We start from the raw sequence: 20,007 nt of genomic DNA on the forward strand, positions 1-20,007 counted from the left end.
AAGCCAGGTGGAGGCTTTCCTCTTGAGAGAGCCACATGAACCCTCTTTGTTCATCTCCCTGCTCCTCCCAATGCACCCATAAGGTCCAAAGGAAGCAGGAATCTAAATGATGCTCCTCAGATGATTTCTACCATTTGAAGGGGACAGAAAAGTGGTTTTCACTTTTCTTGGTCAACTTTTCCAACTCCTTTTCCCAAATCAAGTATCAGATTCCAACTGGAAGCTCAGAAAAACAAAGGCCTCCCTTGGGCATGCCTCTTCTTAGAAGGCAGGTAACTGCAGACTGGCAGCTTCCCTCATCATCATCCGAGGTGCATTCTGTCTTGTCTTCCCAGTACTGGATGGCCATCCCTTGAGGGCAGCACCCGTGTCCTTTCTGTTCTTTGCAATGTCTTGCGCTATTGACACAGTAAAACTGATCAGACAAGTTTGTTCAGAATCAAACTATTCAGGAGGAGATAGTTTCAGATTATTATTTATTATTATGGTATTATCTTCATGCCAATGAAGAGGTCCTGGATGAGAGAGCAGGGTCTGGGTGTCTCAGTTGCATAGGAGTGACTTAAAACAGTTCCAAATGTCAGTCTAATGAGCATTTGCTGTGAGCAGTATTCAGGCTGTGGTGCGCTGGGATGCACAAAGGTGAAACAGTCACTCTGCCCACAAGGGCTACACTGAGTGAGGACAGAGAGAGACAGACAGAGAGACACATGCACACACAGCTGGTATCAAACAGTGGAGCACAGTGGGCTGTGTTTGAATAAAGAGCCCCCAGATGAACCTGTGTTGATGTGGACATTGAGCCAGGGAGGGCTTCAGAGTGGAGCAGGGTTCCTACAGGAGGTAGGATGGGAGTAGAGGGTTTGGTGGTGCAGGATTCCAGCTCTGCTCCTGTAAGATGGGTACCAGACAGGTTTTAGCTTGGGGTGTGGCATGATTTTTTGTGCTATTTTCTCCTTCCATCCATGCCTGGAGGACAGGGGACAGGATGGGTGGCTGCCTTTGAGATACTTGTCCGTCAGTTCCCCAGGTTTCTGACTTCTGGGTCCCCACAGACCAGGAGGGAAGAAAAGAAGATGGAAGAAGAGAGATCCTTCATGTGAAGGAATGAGATGCAGCTGGAAAGCCAACACTCACCTGGAGACAGGATGAATAAGAAAGAAAGCCCTACACAAATACTTCTGGGTACTGGCTTCGATTTAGGGGTGACCACAGAGAGCAGATGAAAGGATGCTCTGCTTCACTGTTGGCTCTGATAGTCCTCTGGTGTTTGCCAGCGAACCCTGGTAAAGCGTTCCGTAATTAAAGGCCAGTTCTGGGACCTGCAATTTAGAGCATTATCAAAACATGACCGGTGGCTGGAGGTAAGAGCGTGAACAAGCCCTGCTTTCAGGAGCTCAGTGAAGATCACACGAATGGAGACTTTGAAAACTCGGCCTCTGTGGCCCCGCCGCCATCCAGCCAGCCCACATGGGTGTTCGCTGTTTGGCAACTGGCTACATTTTCATCATCCCAAAGGAGTGTGGCTGGAGGAATAAACTGGCTCTTTTTAAAAAAGGGTGATGTTTGAAAACTGAGTTATAATTCTCATAACCCAAAATGACTATTTGAAAGTAAGCAATTCTAACTGGGTATAGTAGCCTATGCTCATAATCTCAGCACTTAGGCAGAGGCAGAGGCAGAGGCAGGGGGATCATCACAAGTTAAAAGCAATCCTGATCTACACAGCCAGTTCTGAACCAGTCAGAACAAAGAAAATGTGTCATTTTGTAGTTTTGGGTACCTTTACAATATTGTACAATCATTCACTAAGTTCAGAGCTTTCTTTGCTTTGGGGAAGAATCTCAGTGTTGCTCTCACTAGCCTTGAATTCACAGCAATCCTGCTCAGCTTCTCAAATGATGGGACTATAAGCATGAGACAGCACACTCAGCACATTTTCATCACCCCAAACGGAATTAACTGTCCATTGCTGCTGTCACGATAAGCATCACAGACGCAGTAATGAACGATAGGAATGAGCCTCACACTTCTGGAGGCTGGGAGGCTAAGCGGGTGCCTGGAGATTTGGTCTGGTGAAAGGTGAATCACGAGGCGTGTTAAAAGCAGAGATAACACACAGATCTCCTTGCCACAGTGTGGTCTGGGCGGCCTGTGAGGTGTGTGGGAAGACTGAGTTCAGGAAAGCAGCCATGCTGGAACTCTGGCATTTCTAAATGTTACTCAGTACTCTTAACAGTATCAGCTGGGTCTGGTGCTTTACAACTGCAATCCCAACACTGGAGAGGTAGAGGCAGGAGGCCTGCCTACATAGTGAAAGCTTGTTTCAAAAACAAACAAGCAAACAAAATCACAAATAATAACACATCTCTTCCGCTCATATTGTGAAGGCTGTCCAGCTTTCTACAGGAACCCTCTTCTGACCGTTTGTTGGTTTGCTGCTCTAACTTAGGATAGGAAAAATCATAATAAATGCTTGTTTCATATATAGCTCTCAGGAAAAAAAAAACAACAACAGTAAATTGGCTTAAAATTACAAGATTTAGTAAACTTAGTAAATGTCAAAGACCCAGGGAAAGGCAACATGTGTGCTGTGTACAAGACAGGAAGATGATGTGTGGAATTTGGCTCTTCTCAGAGGACATTCAGTTGACAGGGTGTGCTCACCCCTGCCTGACTGGGCCCCGGGAAGACACAGGCTCACCAGCATCCTCAGAAGCCAGTACCCAGCACAGCCCCAATCCCGCCTTCGCCTTCAGTTCAAGGACTACACACTGGCAGCCTGAAATTGGCGGTGACAAGACATCGGTGAGTACCGCCAGTCAGGCTTGGAATTTGGGGAATGGGGAGTAGCTAATTTAGTGGCACATTCCTGCATTGCATTCCTTGGGCTGAGATGGGGTGAGCAGCTCTGTTCCAAGCTGAGAGCTGAGGCTGCTCCAGGCTCAGAGGGTTGAGCCTTGGAGAGCTGTGGCAGCAGAGGAATTGCTTCCTATTCTTGCACCCTGCCTTTTCTTGCGGCTCTCTGCCTGGAGGCACCAATGACTCCCGAGGAGACACCCCCTCCTGAGGAGATTCTTGCCCCATTTCGATTTCGTGCTGGGCACAGCTCTTTGGTTTGCTGCAAGGCTGGAGTTAGGCTTATTGAGTGGGGAGGCCTTCGGGAGCTGGGTGAGCTCTCACAGCACAAGAAAATAAAGACTACACTTGACAAGTGAATTTTGGGCAAGGGGGGCCTCTTAATCCATTAGTAAATGTGGACCTCGCTAAAACTGCCAGCACGGATGAATTTGTGGTCTTCTTGTTCACCTCTTGCTCCCAAGGAACAGGATAGTTCTGGAATACCCCCCTTTCTTCTTTTTCATTCTTTCCTTTTTTTCTCTTTTTTTTTTTCTTTCTTTCTTTCTTTCTTTTTTTTCCCCCCAAACTAACAGAGGTTCACCCGCCTCTGCCTCCCTGAGTGCTGGGATTACAGGGGTGCACCACCACGCCCAGTTTGCTTTCTTTTCTTAGCAGGCCTAGCACATCTGGAAATAAAGACCCACTCAGAGAGGAGACAAGGATGAGCCAAGAAGAGCCAGGCTGTGTGAGGACAGAAGGCCAAGGGAGCTGCTGGAGCAGCCTTGGGGAAGGAAGAGGTGGGCGGAGTCGGGGAGGGGAGTGGAGCGAGGTTGAGGGTGCTGAACTTACCATCTCATCATACTTGAGGGTAGGAAATGCAGGCACGGCGTCCATGCCTGAACCTACCCCCTCCCTTCTGCACATGGCTGCCAGCTCTTCTCCCTAAAGCAACCTCCAGGGTCAGTTCTTTGCACATCTTTCCAGAAACACCCAGGGGCAGGGGGCTTACTTTTTCAAACAAGCGTGGAGCCCAGCCGAAAGGCTCTCTGTTGGGATGTGGGCACAGCTGGTTGGGGTGGCGCTTTGAGCCGCAGCTCTAGAGCATCCATAGAAACCCTTTCAACACTCTCTCCCTCTTCTTTTCTGGAGTACCCTGAGCTGTGTACTCCCAGCCATGAAAATGCCACCAAAACCATTCCCTAAGAACTGTGCTAGACACAGTCCAGTTTCCTGCTGGGAGCCTTTTTGGCAGTTTTTCTCACCCTTGACTTCCAGAGGTGTGAGGCCCTGCTCAAAGATCACTTCCTATCAGAAGGCTTCCTTGGTTTTCTCCCTCCCCCGGGAAGAAACTGCAAACCCCTTTAACCTTCCTGGAATGTTTGTACCCTTCTGAGCCCCTGCTAGGTATTATAACAGGGTCATAAAGTGAGGCTTTCTCTGTCTCCACTCACTTACTTTGATTGTTTCTAAGGAAATACTGGATCCAAAAATGTGTTCTCAAGAGCTCAGCAGATGTATAGCTTGGGTTTCATGACCCTTGGCCCATCCTCAGCCACCCTGAGAGTTGTGCAGTAGCTGAGAGGATCTGAGACCTTCTTGTCTATGCTGTCCCAGAGCAGAAAGAGAATCCAAATGCATCATTAGTTTCCCCCGGGACCTAGAGAGCCCGTTCTTCAGCTTGTCATTGTTCTCTGCAGTTGGGGCCTCCTGGACCAGGGCCAGACAGTTGCCAGATGGTGGGAGGGACCCAGCCAGTCAGAAAGAGGAGTGGCTGCCCTCCTCCAAGGGCAGGGTTGGGGGGGGGATGACAATGGAAAGCTTGCAAGGCTCCCACTGTGGGGACATTTAAACCCCTGGTGGCCTATGCATAAAGGAAACAGGGTGTGGACTTTGGATTTTTTTTTTTCATTTGTGGTTGAGGTTTTCATTGGGCCAGGGAGGGTATTCCCCCCCCTTTTCCTCTTTTCCTCTCCTTTGTCTTCCTTCCTTTTTCTTTCTCCCCTCCTTCCTCTTCCTCTTGCTCCTCCTCCTTTTTTGAGACCATATAGCCCAAGCTGACCTTGAATTTTCGAACCTGTGCCTCAGCCTTGTGAGTGCTGGGACTGCAAGAGTGTGCCGCCATGCCAGGCTAAGGTTGTCCTCCTGATTGTTAAAGTAGCACATGTGCGCACGCACACACACCCACACACACCCACACACACATACGTGCACACAAACCTTCCTCCAGAGCAATTTTCTCTCACATTGTGCTATAAATGTTAGGATATAGCTCATGGCACTCATGCAGCCTTCTTGGGCCTGGCACACAGCAGATACCTGCTCCTCTACTCTTCCACATGTACTAAGAACTCATGTTCATGGCTAGCTATAGAGCAGGAAATAGAACGGATGCTCCTTTTGTCCTTTGGGATGGAGCTGGCTGCAGGACAGCTGTAAGAAAAGTTTCTGTAGTGCTTGCACCAGCTTAGAGAGAAAATGCAGATTCCCAACCAGCCGCAGCCAGGACTAGGCTTCCATCAAGAGTCCCACCCTGGACAAGTCAAAGGTGTGGGGCACGGCTGGCAGCACCCACTGCTGCCCTGTCCTTGGGGGGGGGCAGCTCCTCTCTGTTGCCTCTGAGAACCCAAACCACAGTTGTCAGGCTCTGCCATCCTGGCACACGAGGATGACGCAGAACGAACTTGAGTTGGGGCCAGCCTGGGCTACATAGCAAAAACGCATCTAAAAGTTAAATAAAAGCCCTGATTTCCCATGTGAAGTGCCCCAAAAGTTCACTGATGGGTGAACTGAGGGGTAGGAAGGGCCTGCTCTGAGTTCTTCAGCACTGGTGTGCTTCACTGAAATCACCCACATGTTGTCAAACTCTGCCAAGTCACCCTAGGCTTGAGAGGAACTGTGGCAAGCTATGCCAACTGTGACTTAACCAGGAGTTAAGTCCATCATTTGAAAACAGTGACAGGTCTGGGGACCAATTCCTCCTCGGGGGGTGCCTTTGCCTCATGCCCCAATGCTGTTAGTATCTCACGGCCAGGAGCCTGGCTGTGGGAGAGTGGGGGGTGGATGGGGGGGGGTAGGATTGGCTCAACATTGAACTTTCCAGAGTTGTTAAGAATTTTCCTCTGGCTTGCTGAATCTTTATACCTAGTTCAATCCCATGTGTTAACCTTTAAGCTGATGGGCTGCCGGAGAGCAGTGATTTCTTCCAGGAATTATTTTTCTGTGCTTTGAGACACAGATACTCAGGCCTAGTCAGGCAAAGTTGCAGACAAAACCTGTCATGGAGTCAGATTAGCCAAACAGATTGGAGCCCTTAGGGGGTCTCTCGGGGACTTGGAGCTATTAGACCTCTCACAACCCTTTGAACATTTGATTGCCACCTCCCAAGAGTCTCTGGGGCATTCTCAGTCACTGTGGGAGGACAGCTGTTTTGGGGGATAATTTGTTGCACAATAATAAATATTAGAGCACTTTTTTTTTCACTTTCAGATTCTATGTAATGTACATACAATTGGTCTTCCAAATCCATAGGTCATAGATTGGAGATCCAATTATCTGAGGATCAAATGTATTTACAAAACAAAATGATCTCTGTATTGAATAAGGACAGATTTCCTCTTGTTTTATTTAACAACAGCACAACAATATGTACAGCTACTTACACACCATTAAGAATTTAATGCAAGTAGTGATACAGAGATAATTTAAATATACAGGAGCGTCAGTGTAGACTGTACATACTGTAACAAATTATATAAGGGGCTTGAGCATTCCAGGTTTTGGATCCGTGAGGACCCGGCAATATACCCCACAACGAGACTGGGTAACGACGGAAAATTGCTTTACCACCAGGAGAAAAATACTTTTATTGCTCAGTCAAGGAAACACAAGCAGATAATGGTCATGGGCGTGGCTGTTTTGTTCCCTAGGTCTTGAAGCTCCCGGGAAGAACCTTGGGACCAGTGGAGCTGAGAAATGACTTTTTTAATTTTCCCTCTTTGGTAAAATATTCTCCAATAAGAACGGAGGAAATCTGAGGTTGTTAAAAGAAAATGCAATGATCATGTGCCTTATGCATAGCAAATGCTCTTCAAATATGTGGCACGTTTGCTATTTTGGGATCCCATGAAGTCTGAACGCGAGCAGCAAGGAAGGCTGTTTCCTCGCGTCGCCGCCGGGTGGCGCTGCGTCTCCAACCTCCTTTCCCCTGCCGCCGGGTCCAGCTGGCGCTCGCGCAGGAGGAAATCAGTCCCCTCCCAGACTTCCAAGGCTTGCGTGTCGGGTTACCCAGAGCAACCGGGCAGCAGGACACTAGCCAAGCATTCATCCGGCAGATAATGAGGAAACAGGCCCCAGCTTTGTACCCATCTGTAAGGCCAAAGTAAGGGCCGCACAAAGAGCTCAATGTCGACTATCAAAGTCGTCCTGGAAGCAGGAGGCTCCTGTTGGAGGTTGTGTGTGGATGTGGAGGGTGGAGGGGCGGGGGCGGGGAGTTAGTGTCTACATCGGTTCTCAGCGCTGAAGTTCCGCTTTGCAGGCTTCCTTCACTGGGACCGGGAGGGGGGGTGCGGTGTGCAGCTAAAAAAAGAGTGGGGAAGGTTGGTTGCTTGGTTTGTGCTTGGCTGTATTCCCAGCTTCAGTCTACATTACGGTCACCAGGGGACTAGTTACACAGAGGTTTGGCGGTTCACCGGCTGCCTGGCCGGTGGCCGGAGAGTTTTCGTTTCAAACACGTTTCCAGGGATGTTGTGGGCTGGTTTACTCCTTGCAAAGTTCCCTGAGTCCTGAGCCCCCTTAGTCCACACCAGGGTACTTAGAAGTTATCATGGGCAGGATCCGAGGCTGGCCTTCCCTGCGGTATCCAGACAAAGACGCAAATGGCGACTCTCAAAGGCCCACTTGCCCCACTGCAGGCACCAGAGCTTTGGAGAGACTCTTTCTATCCAATGCCACTGGCCCCAAATATCGCTTTCCCCCAGATATAAGTGGATACAGCAGGGGTCTGCATGGTCCTCCCACACAGAGCCCAGACAACTTAGGGGGATTAGAAGTAAATCAGAGGCACGAGCCAGGTTCCTGTCCTCAGTGCTTCTGGTACAGGGCCTCTAGTGACCTCACACTGACCAAAGCCTGTCTGTTCTTAAGCTCCAAGCTTTGCCATTTATCCCAAAAGGATTTGAAGTTAGGCCTGTTAGGACCTGTAATCCCAACTACTCTAAATTCTTAGGCAGGAGGACTGCAAGTTCAAGCCTGACTGAACTAGAACGAGTTCAAAGCCAGCCTGTGCAACTTAGTGAGACGCATCACAAAATTATAAACGAGAGAAAGAGTGGCCCGTGGCTGTTGCATGCACAGCTGGTAGAGAACTTGCCTACCTTGTACAAAGCCCTGGTTTGACCCTCAGCACTGAATTAGCACATGCCTGTAGCCCCAGCGCTTGGGAGGTGGAGGCAAGAGGACCCAGAAGTTCAAGATCACCTCAGCAAGTTCATGGGCAGCCCAGGACACATATGACTCTGTCATTAACAACAAAAAATAAACAGTATAAAGAGGACTGGTTATGGCTTTGAGGTAGAGTACTGTCCTACAATGTGCAAAGGGACAGAGTCTCCAACAGGCCATCCATCAGGAAGACAAGGGGAGTTGGGTTAGACAAAAATAACAGGTTAAAGAATAGGTTGTTGCTGGTCTTTGTGGGCCCTTCTTTCTTCTACCCTCCTTTCTTCCACTCCCTCTATCCCCTAACACTAGATAAGAGAGAAAAAGGATAGTGGAAAAACAGAAAGAGATTCTGAATAAAGTTAGGAGTCAGAAAGGGGGTAACGTTATCGTTAGACTACTTCCTGCTGATTAGGGGCAAGTTTGATCTTTGTTGTCAGGATATTTAATTTCTTATTCCATCTTTGTGAATGACTATTTAAACTGAGACCAAGGACAATCAACCAACAACAACCATCAAGCCGCCCTGCCTCTTGGGGCCTAGCATTTCTCTACCCTCTAGAAAGCCCTCAGAATTCTAAACATCACACAATATGTAGCTGGCAAAGATCTTGACCCTGCTAGAGATGAGGCAAATGACAGTGCTGCAAAGCAGCCCCACATCCTCACACCTGGGATTAAAATGAAAACACATTCTTAGAACATTTCTTTTTTATTGTTTATTTTATGTTTATGAGTGCTCTATCTGCATGTACACCTGCACATCAGAAAGAGGTCATCACATCACATTATAGATGGTTGTAAGCCATCATGTGGTTGCCAGGAATTGAACTCAGGACCTCTGGAAGAGCAGACAGTGCTCTTAACCGCTGAGCCATCTCTCTAGACCCATTTCTTTGTTTAAAACAAACAAACAAACAAACAAAACCCCAAAACTCTAAAATTGTCACTACAGTAGGTGCTTCCCTGAAGTTTGGGAAACACTGGCCCGCAGAGACGTGCTGGAACATGCCTGGATGGGAAGCACAGACGCTGTGGGAAATTCTGGAGTGGGTTGGGGAGGGTCTTGCCACAGCCTGTAGTCATCTGAGTCATACAGAAAATGTTTTTCATTCTTCTCCAATCCAATTATTACTAGCCACACAGACTTTTGTGTGTGTGTGTTTTGTTGTTGTTTTGTTTGTTTGTTTTTTCATTTCTAACACAAGATATAGACTTCTGGATCCACCAATAGGCCCTATCCTAGACCACTAACTCTGTTTTGTTCTGTTTTGTTTTCTCCCACCCTTCCTCCCTCTCTACCACTGAGCTATTTCCCTAAGCCCGCTAGTTCCTTTTATTACTAAGAAGAGTCAGCCTCTCCTAATGAACACCCCAAACTCTAGAACTGAGAAGTCTATGTAAAGGTCGCACCCAGGGATTAACAAACACCAGGGGAACACATTTTAAAAAATGATTTCTTTCATGAAGATTCTAATGTGAAGTGGGACAACCAATCTGAGGACAATTTTTGAAGTCTTTTAAAATATTAGGCACAGATCTGATATATACACCAGCCATTCTGAGTATTTACTGTATCTACCCATGATAAATGAAAACATAGGTATCACAAATATATATGAATGAATGTTTGTAATCGCCTTATTTAGAATGGCCAAAACCTAGAACAGTCACAATGGCTAACAAGTGAATGAGCACACACATTCAGGTATATTCAGGAGATCAAACTTTCAAAACAATGATACTAGCCGGGAGGTGGTGGCACATACCTTTAATCCCAACACCTGGAAGGTAAGGGCAGGCAGATCTCTGAGTGCGAGGCCAGTCTGATCTACAGAATGGATTCCAGGACAGCCAGGTCTACACAGAGAAACCCTGTCTGTGAACAACCTAAGTGCCTTTAAAATAGTGGGAGGCTAGGTAACTGTGACATTTCATACCATGGAATAATACTTGATAAGAAAAAGAAATGACCACTTGACACGCCACAGCGTGGATTCAAACATAAGGAAGTGACATGCTGCAAGATTCCATTTGAGTGTCATTCCAGAAAAGACTACTCTATAGTTGTGAGAAACATTTTTTTTTCTATCAGAGGGAACCTCCCCTCTCTTGTGGTATGCCCATTTGTCCACCCCTTACACATTCTTAAGACTTGCCTATCACAGCCTTCTTTTTTCTTCCAATTACCCACCCAGGAGTAGACAATGAGGCTGAACCTCAACCAATGAGAAACCAGCCAAATTCCCTGTTACCTTAGGGACAAAAGACAGAGGCCATCTTGGCCAAGCCCTTACTAATTCGGTTTTGGGGGAAAAATTGCCTTGCCAGGTGACTCTTTCTTTTCCAGTGTGTTTCTTTCTGAGATGCCAGGATTAATATTTACTTGCAGTAGTGATGGTGAATATCAGGTGGGGTACAGAAAGATGATTTTTTTTTCAGTGTGGTGCTTTGAATGAAAACGACCCCCACTGGCTCATATATTCGAACACTTGGTTCCCAGTTGGTAGAACTGTTTGGGAAGGATTCAGAGTATGGCCTTGCTGAAGGAGATGTGTCCTTGGGGACCGTCTTTGATGTTTCCAAAGACTTTTGCTATTCTCTGTTGGCTCTCTGAGCCTTCTGGTTGGAGATCAAAATGTGAGCCCTCAGTTACTACTCCAGCACCATGCCTGTCTGATGCCATGCTTCCTGCCATGATGGTCGTGGACTCTAACCTTCCAAAACCGTGAGCCCCAAATCAAACACTTTCTTTCCTAAGTTGCCTTGGTCATGGTGCCTCTTCAGAGAGCTGGAAAAGCAAGTAAGACAGCTGGTTATTGGACATGTGTTCCTCCTGATTTGATGGTGGGTACACAGTCTACCTACACATTTGTCAAAACTTGTAGAACCACACACCAAAGAAACTGAACTTTACTCTGTGAAAATAAAGATATGTAAAATCAATGTGGATTGTTACAGAAGCATCAGACAGTATAGGATGGAGAGGTAAAGGTGCGAAGGCTTTTTACACAGGCACAAATCAGAGCTTTGAGCTGCTCCTCAGCACTCCCTGATGGCAGTGGCAGAGTGTTTTGTTAAGCTACTTCCTAACATGACACAGGAATGTACGTAAGTATTTTATTTTCCCAGCAACAAGGTTATCTCATGTCTATGGACCTGCATCTGCCCCTTTTCTACACTCCTCAGGGCATGGAGAAGTAAAGTTGAGCTGGCAAAGCCCTCTATTCTCAAGATGACACAGTGATTGTACTGTCCCTGGGACCTGGGTCTCAGGAGCAACTAGCCAGGGTTTCAGTCATTCAGATGGCAGTCCTGAAGGGAAAGGTTTCACCAAGTACCTGTCTCCCTGTCTTTTTGGGCCCTCCCTAGGGATCATGGTCAGTCTGATAGAGGGAGTGAGGGGCAAACTCTCCCCGGACCTGAGGGTCCTAGATGAAACGCCTTTGTGGGGACTGTAGCAGGACACAGAGCCAATGTCACTTTTCCAAGTGAGGAAGGAAATTTTATCAATAAAGCAATTACCTTATCTTATTATTTGCAGCACTAAGAAATAAGGTCCTCACACTCTACCAACTAAACTGTCCCATGTCCCTTTTCTCATTTCTATACTGAGATAGGGTCTCAGTGAATTGCCCAGGCAGGTCTTAAACACTTCAATACTCCGGCCTCAGATTCTCAGGTAACTGGAATTACAAATCACACACCTTGCTGGCAGAATGGTTAAGTCTGTACTTTGAGACCCTAGGAAGTGCTGCCTTTGCTGTGACACTGCAAACCATGCTCCGGGAGTGGGCGGTGTGGCGATGTAGAGAGATACTGGGCTCTGTAAGGGGGCAGCGTGGGTTGGAACCTGACTCCTGACTTTATCGGGAGGGTAACCTTGGGCAGGTCACATGACCTTGCCTTCTTGCACAGGCTTGTTGCAGAGATCAGTAATGGCATGTGGCGGTTCACCAGCAGGGTAGTCAGCTTGCCTTGGTCTGCTTTTCTGTTACTTCCTTTCCAGGCCTTTGACCTCGGTCTGAGAGATAAGATCCCACTCTTGAGGCTACCAAACAGGTGTTACCAACAGCTGGTCCTCTCCCCAGAGGCATCTGGGGCCCCACTTCCACTTTTTCCATGTCAGCACCAACAAACAGGTGAAGCCTGCTGTGAGATCTTGGCTAGCCTGGCCTGTATTGATTTTGCTCTTGAAGCCTTTCAAGCGCCCGCTGCCTCTGTGATCTGGCTGCAGTGGCCAGTTACAAAGCCAGCACTGTTCCTCAACCGCTTTTGGGGGCTTTTGTATTTCCAGAAAGGAACCCAGAGCGGCCGAGTCTCCTCCGGTGGGTGCTCACTAGGGCCTAGAGCCCAGAACCTTCTTGAGGGCATTCCACAGCTGCGTGGGTCGTGCCTGAGCAGCCTCAAAAAGTTCAGCACCTTGCTTTCAGCGTCAGAGAGCAAACATTGGTCCCGCCAGCTACGTGCACGGGAGCCAAACACAGCACCCCCATGACCTTTACCACCCACCGGGTTGCGGGCCAGGTCCTGGGTGACTCAAGGGAAGGCGGCCTTCGTGAGATCCCAGCTTGTCCCTGCCAGTATTTAAACTAGGTCAATTCTTCCGGGCGAGCACATCCTCTGAGTCTCTTCGCAGCTGCAATATTGGCTGGCTGGTGGGCGCCAGTGAGGTAGGGGCACCACGGAGGGCTGAGACCTCACATCACACTCAGATTATAAACATAAAATGAGATCTTAAGGTGCAGCCCTTCCCCTTCTTTTCTTCCCTGTCCCCGCCCCGCTGGTGTCTGTACAGCGGGTGCAGCTCAATGAGTAGAAATTGGACTGTCAAGCTGGGCATGGCAAGAGACAGCCAGGATCTTAGTTCTTGGAAAGCAGAAACAGAAGGATCAGAAAACCAGGGCCAGTTTGGGATGTACAACTAGTTTCAGGCCAGCCTGAGCTACATGAGACCCTGTTGTAAAAGAGGGAGGAGCTATTGACTCGAAAGATTGTGTTTTGTATGAATTTGAAATGGAGAGGGTCAGCGAGAGGACGTGGATCCTGGAAGGAAACTCCTGAAAGCTGACCTCTGACTTCCTGTTTGTGTTCTGTGGTGCTAGTCTGCCCACATTCAAACACTCACACAAGCACACACACAGGTACACACACACCCCACAGTGATAATAAAAAAACCAAAAACTCAATTGAAAATTTGTATTGGAGGAAAAGTCAAGAGCAAGTGGATTTTTATTTGTTTGGGCTTAATTTTAAACACTTTTAAAAATGACTTTTTTTGAGAGAGAGCCTTACTTTGTAACCCTGACTAGTCTCAAACTCAGTGTAATCCTCCTGCCTCAGTCTGTGACTTCAGGCTAAACTTGTACACATACGTACATACATGCATGTGTGTGTGCCATACAAGGGCATGGATGTCTTCATCACTGTCCTCTTTACACACGGAAGCAGAGGCAATAGCCCATTCAACGAGGATTGTCTCTGGGATCCCTGTCTCCTCCTTCTGAGTGTTGGATGGAGTGGGTCTTCGCATCTGCCTGGCTTTTATGTAGATGTCAGGGAACTATTATGCTTTTGTGGCAAGGGTTTTACCCATGGAGCCATCTCCCTCACCCTAAACCACTTTTTAAAAAGCAGCTAGAGGCTGCTGAGATACTAAGATGGCTCAGTGGTCAAGGTACTTGGCACCAGGCATAGTGACTCGGGTCCAGAACTCCCGTGGTGGAAGGAGGTAATCAAGTCCTACAAGCTGTCTTCTGACTCCACACCCGTGCCATGCACATGCAGACCCGTGCCCAACAAAGGAAAGCCAACCCTAGAAAACAACAGTCGTTTCCCTTCATTTGCCCCTTCCGAGAAGTTCCTGAATGTGTGCCCTGAGCTAAAGGCTCAGCCACAGCCGGCACTGGCCAGTGAGCCATGTTCTTGTTGGGGGTGACTGACAGCTTCAAGGCCGTTCTGCCTTTTCAGTCTTGGCCCAAGCATGCCACCATTCCTAGTTACTTGTTAGCACAACCGGTAATCTGTGTTGATTAGGAACCTCCCGAAGTGGGGCAGACAGCTTGATCACCTTTTCCCTCGAGTAACAATACCATGAAATAATAGTTGGGTTTTGTATATTTAATTAGAAAGTTTTATTTTTATTAAATTTATTCAATTTCATATAATTTCCCCTTCTCTCCAGTACTTTCTGTGTCTTCTCCATTTCATATTTATGGCTTCCCTCTTTGTTAATTATTATCACCTACATGTATTTATATTAATTAATAAACATATAAATGCAGAAAAAAAAAGAAATAATAGTTGGGAAAATAAGGTAGAACATTTTAAAGGATTCATCACCATGACAGACCTGCACTGTAAAACAGTGAGACAGCACTCTCTGCCAATTAGAGGGAGGAGGGGAGAGTAGGCAGGGAGCCTGGAGGGTCAGAGACCATGAAAATGTTCTTCGGGATCTACAGTTGTGGGTGCCTGTCATCTTCCTACTTACAAATTCACACCACAGGCAACAGCAATGCACTGTGGCTGTGGGTCAGTGTCAGCATGGGTTCACTGTTCATAGCTGGCGTGCCGCACGGAACTCTAGCTTCCCACGTGGAACGGCATCCCTGGAACACTGTACTTTCCACTCTGTTTTTGTTCCGAACCTAATGGTGCTCTAAAAATCTGTTCAAATGTATGTCGTGTGGTGGTTTGGGAGAATTCAAGGGCAGTCTCTGCACATCTTGTTGGAGATGATCCACAGCTTCAAGGCCATTCTTCCTTTCCATTCCATCTCTTCCTCCAGTGATCTCAGAAGGTGAAAGACAAAGGCAAGACAATTGACAAAGTTAGAGGAGGCACCATGGGCTGCATAGTGAGCTCCAGGCCAGTTGGAGCTAAAAAGAGACACCCTATCTCAAAAAACAAAAACAAATCCCCCCAAAATGAGTGAATAAATATAGTTATGATACTCACCAACATTTTACCTTTTTCTTTTCTGTTTTTTCTTTCTTTCTTTCTTTCTTTCTTTCTTTCTTTCTTTCTTTCTTTCTTTCTTTCTTTCCTTCCTTCCTTCCTTCCTTCCTTCCCTTCCTTCCTTCCTTCCTTCCTTCCTTCCTTCCTTCCTTCCTTCCTTCCTTCCTTTCTTTCTTTTTTTCTTTTTTTTTCCAGATGATGGGTTGAACCCAGTGCCTCACGTGTGTTAGGCAAGGACTCTAAGTACAATGTCTTCTGTTTTCTTTCTCCTTTTGACACAGCCTGGCTTTGAACTTGCCAGACTTTATGGTCAGGGTAGGTCATGCATTTAGAGAAATAGACGGTATAATGCTCTTTTCACTACTGTGGGATCTTGCTTAATCCCCTCGTTACTGGGTCATAAATACTTTTCTATAATCGTGCCATGATTCATTGACTTTTATTTCTGGACACTTAGGCCACTTCCTGTGTGTGCTGGTGTGCTAATCAATTCTGCATTTATTGAGAGTAATTACCAGGCATTTGTTACATGCCAGGCTCTGTGATGTGCACATTACAAACAGTAGCAAGTGGTTAACCTGGATAACAAAGAAACTGTTTTACTCCCTGTGTGGGGACATGAAGAGAGACAGGCCCAGAGAAATGCCGAGCCTTAAACAGACAGTCTGGCCCATGTGTAAAGGTGTGCCTTTCCTGTGTTGCTGGCCATTTTTAGAGTGAGTTTCTGAGTGACAAACAAGGGCAGTCCCCCGGTGGTCCCGCAGTGAGTGTTCTAGCCGTCCTTTCTGACCTCAGTCTTAATTCCCTGCCCCCATTTGAGTCATCTCACTGTAGCACAGCCCACATGGAATATTCTGTTCATTCCCACTTCAAATCTCATAAATGAAAACTGTGGTTTCATGGTTGTTTGAATATTAATTTTTTTCTATTTCTGATGCATCTCAGCATTTTCTTGGGCTTATTGGTGTTTTGTATTTTCCCAGTGAGTTATCTGATTTACAGTAAAGTTTAAAGTTTATTTTGTAAAGCTGAATGATACTTTATGCACAAAGCTAAGCAAACTTCTTTACATTTTATTCACTGCAACTATTACCAGTTTGTAAAGTTTCATTTTAAGACATCGTTTCATGTACATCTCTTTCTGCTTTCCACGAGCCAGTGACTTCTTCTCCCAATTATGCTTTCTTTCTTATGCCATCTCCATTCCAGCCCCTTTAGATTCACACAGGCATTGTGAGTTGGGAGCTGCCTGTGCTCTTGGAGGCTTTTAACAGAGACCAGATCAAGTGAGACTCGGCTAGCATGAGCCCAAAAGAGGAGCAAGGGGGATCAAACCCTCCCAGAGCTGGGATGGAAAAAGACGAGGGACCTGGCATGGTGGTACCCTGTAATGGCAGCACATAGGATCAGGAATTCAGGGTCATCTTTGGCAATGTAATGAGTTGGAGGCTAGTTTGGGTTACAACCGACTTTTGTCAAAAAAAAAGAAAAAAGAAAAGAAAAAAATCCTTAGCAACCTGCACTCAGCTTTTGAGAGCATGCTCATGGCCACTGAGAGCCAGGACCAGGGTACAAAATGGGAAAACAGCTGTCCTAGGAGCAGAAGCACACAGCCACGGGAGGCAGCGTGTTCTACCTTCACTGTCCCCGTCCACCTGTGCCCCACCCCCACCCCCAGGTCTCAAAGGTGACAAAGCTGACTCTATGGGAATTTGAAGTCTGCAGCAGGTGCATCCTTTGGCCACTTGCAGCTGACATTGAGGCGGGCAGAGAGTGTCCAGCCTTGGTACATGGTTCAGTGTCCAAGATGTCAGCAAAAGTCCCACAGAGGAGCTAGCCAGCCAGTCTCTGAGCCCAGGTGGAAGCTGTTTCAGTGGCAGCTGATGGGCGGGGGCATCCTAGGGCAGCAGGATCTCGGGGTGTAGCCTGACCCCAGTTACCCTCAGCAGCAGCCACAGTGTTGGCAATGTCTAAGGACAGCAGAGGATGTCACAATGTAGGGGAGGGTGCAACTGACGCCTAGTGGGTAGAGGCCAAGGATGTTGCGTAGATCCCTCAATTCAGAGGGCAGCCCGTGCCTTAGGCAAGACAACGCCAACTGAAATGTCAGTTGTACCAAGTGTAGAACCCTTGCTTTAGATAGAGGTCCCAAGTGTGCCTGCTTCCATAGGACAACAGACCAGCCTAGACACCGGGCTAGAGTGAGGGTGAGGCCTGGCAGCAGGGATGGCAGAGGTGGCAGTTCTGTGGAAATAGGGAGGGAGGATCCTGCCATAAGCAGGGAAGGTTCTGGGCAGCGCAGGATAACAGGCTCAGGCACAACAGCTGCAGGGGAGTGGCCCAACCACACCTGTCTGGCCCAGGTCTGTCTTCAGAAGGGGCAGGATGCCTGAGTCAGGGTTAACAGGGACCAGGAAGGACTCTGTGAAGTTAGCTCTGCGGAGGACCCAGGTAGGACCGACTCTCCATTCTGACCTTCAAACCAACACAATTTATCCTGGGCTGTTTCTCCACTTAGATTGTGACCTTCTTAAACACACAGCTGGGGGGTGGGGCGGGGGGGAGCGAATAGGAATACAGGTCTCCGGGGAGGCATGAATTGGGAAACAAGACAAATGTCAATTTGTTTTCAGAACACAAGAGAGACAAAAATGAATGTTTATCATGCTCTCCTCAGCTAATGAGATAATGTCTTTGGTAAACTCAATTGCCCCAAGTCTCTCTGATTTCTCACAGGCTACCAGAAAGTGCTAATTTTCACAACATATCGTATCTTGACAAAATGCTTTTTAAAACTTTTTTGGGGGGACTTTGCAAATTGCAGCATCTCAGCAGTACTGTATGGAAGGCGTTAGAGCTGTCATTTGAAAGGCAGGAAAACTGAGGCACAGGAAATCCAGGCAGCCCACCCAGAGCCTGTCCCCTACTTGCACTTCTCTAGTACATGCTGGTAGTGGGGACTTCTGCAAGTCCCCAGGCACTGTGGCTGGTTCTGGGTGTTTTACTTTGCAGTGAGTCCCACCGCTCCTGAAAACTTTCTCACACTCAGATTTGGCAGCTTCTCCTTTGGGGGAAAAACAACCTTTTAGCATCCATCTACTTGTTATTTCTCTCACATGGCAAGAAGCTTGTAGAGGCCACCGCTGTTTGTGAGATGCCAGGTTAGACAAGGGAATTGGCCCTGGACTCAAACTGAAGCCCGATGGGTAGGGGGCTCCCGGGAACTGGCCTTACAGGAGCCCTTTCTTTTAATAGGTCAGCGGCAATGCTATTATGAACATCTGTTCAGTTTTTCTTCCTTTGATATATTTCTTATAATCCTAAGATTATTGTTGAATTGTTATATAATTATTGTTTGGGGTTGCTACCATTCTACTCTGCACTATAGAAGAGGCACATATTTTAGCCCTGGGAACTATTTTCAGGAGGCAGAGATGGGAAAATTTCAAGTCTGAGGTTAGCCTGGGCTACCTAGCAAGGTTAACTATGTGGATGAGTACCAGAGTGTGTGAATGCATGCATGTCTGTCTGTCTGTCTGTCTGTCTCTCTCTCTGTGTGTATGTGTGTGTGTGTGTGTGTGTGTGTGTGTGTGTGTGTGTGTGTGTTGAGACAGGGTTTCAATGTATAGCCTTGGCTGTCCTGGATCTTGCTCTGTAGACCACACCTGCTTTCCTCTGCCTCCCAAGTGCTGAGATTAAAGGCATGCACCACCACCACCAGATTGCTTTGAAGCTTTCAAGTGATAAAACTGTGGCAAGCACCTTACATCCCAGAAAGCTGCGTTCCCGTTTCCATAACTCACATTTCTGAGAGATGACACTTTACTCTGTAATAATAATTTTAGTAGTTTCGTTTAGCTACAACTGACGTACGGTGAACTACACACAGGGATTGTGCGGCCTGACAAGTGACAGACACACCAGTGACAGCGTCACCGTGAAGTCAGTGTTTCCATGCCCCAGTTACCTTCCCACTCCTGCCCTCTCTCACCTTGCCCCTCACCTCCCATGTAATGCTGGCTGATCTCCAGCACCAAGGAGAAACAGGTCAGGAGTAAGGGGAGAAATTTAAGGATGCTTTTGAAATATACACACACACACACATATATATTCATTCATTCATTCATTCATTTACTCATTTTTGGAGGAGAGGGAAAGCTGGAGAGAGGGCTCAGTGGGTACTAGCACTGGCTGGTCTTCCAGAGGACTTCAGTTGAATTTTCGGCAGCTTCTTGGTGACTCACAGCTGTCTGTAACTCCAGTTCTAGGGGGTGAGGGGGATCCGACGCCCTCTTCAGGCTTTTGAGGGCACTGCAGCACATAGTGCACGCACCATCATACATGCAGGCAAATCACATACGTTTAAAAAAAATTGTTCTTTTATGTCAGGTCTCACTAGATAGTTCACGGACCTTTGCGTTCTCAACCCTCCTGTCCCAGCTTCCCAAATGCTGGGATTACAGGCACTCACCAACACACCTGGCAACATGCAAGTCTTCACAAGGCTTTCTGGTGATTCTGCAGCACTTGAAAATTCAAAATCACTGGCTTCCACACTGCCCCAGGCCGCCACAAAACACAACCCTCACCTCCAAGCGGGTAAGAGATAGTGTATTCTGGAGCCAAATATGAGTGACCCATGGCTTGCGAACACAGATCTAACACAGATCTAGGTTACGTCAAATAGAATGTTCCAATGTGAAGTCAGTGTTGTGAAGTTTTTTTTTTAATTGAGCCCTTGTTTCACATCATGCACCCCTAGTCCCACTT

The 20,007-nt window shown here is 47.3% G+C and overlaps 1 long non-coding RNA gene across 1 annotated transcript in view; it reads left to right on the forward strand.

The window, feature by feature from the left end:
* Positions 1 to 2,687: 2,687 nt before the first annotated feature.
* LOC132646770 (uncharacterized) overlaps positions 2,688 to 20,007 on the forward strand; it is a 37,286-nt gene continuing 19,966 nt past the window's right edge. The window contains exon 1 of the long non-coding RNA XR_009585015.1: positions 2,688 to 2,808. This is a non-coding gene — a long non-coding RNA (uncharacterized LOC132646770). The remainder of the gene's footprint in view (positions 2,809 to 20,007) is intronic.

The sequence above is a fragment of the Meriones unguiculatus genome, chromosome 12, assembly GCF_030254825.1.
Source record: "Meriones unguiculatus strain TT.TT164.6M chromosome 12, Bangor_MerUng_6.1, whole genome shotgun sequence".
Taxonomy (NCBI): domain Eukaryota; kingdom Metazoa; phylum Chordata; class Mammalia; order Rodentia; family Muridae; genus Meriones; species Meriones unguiculatus.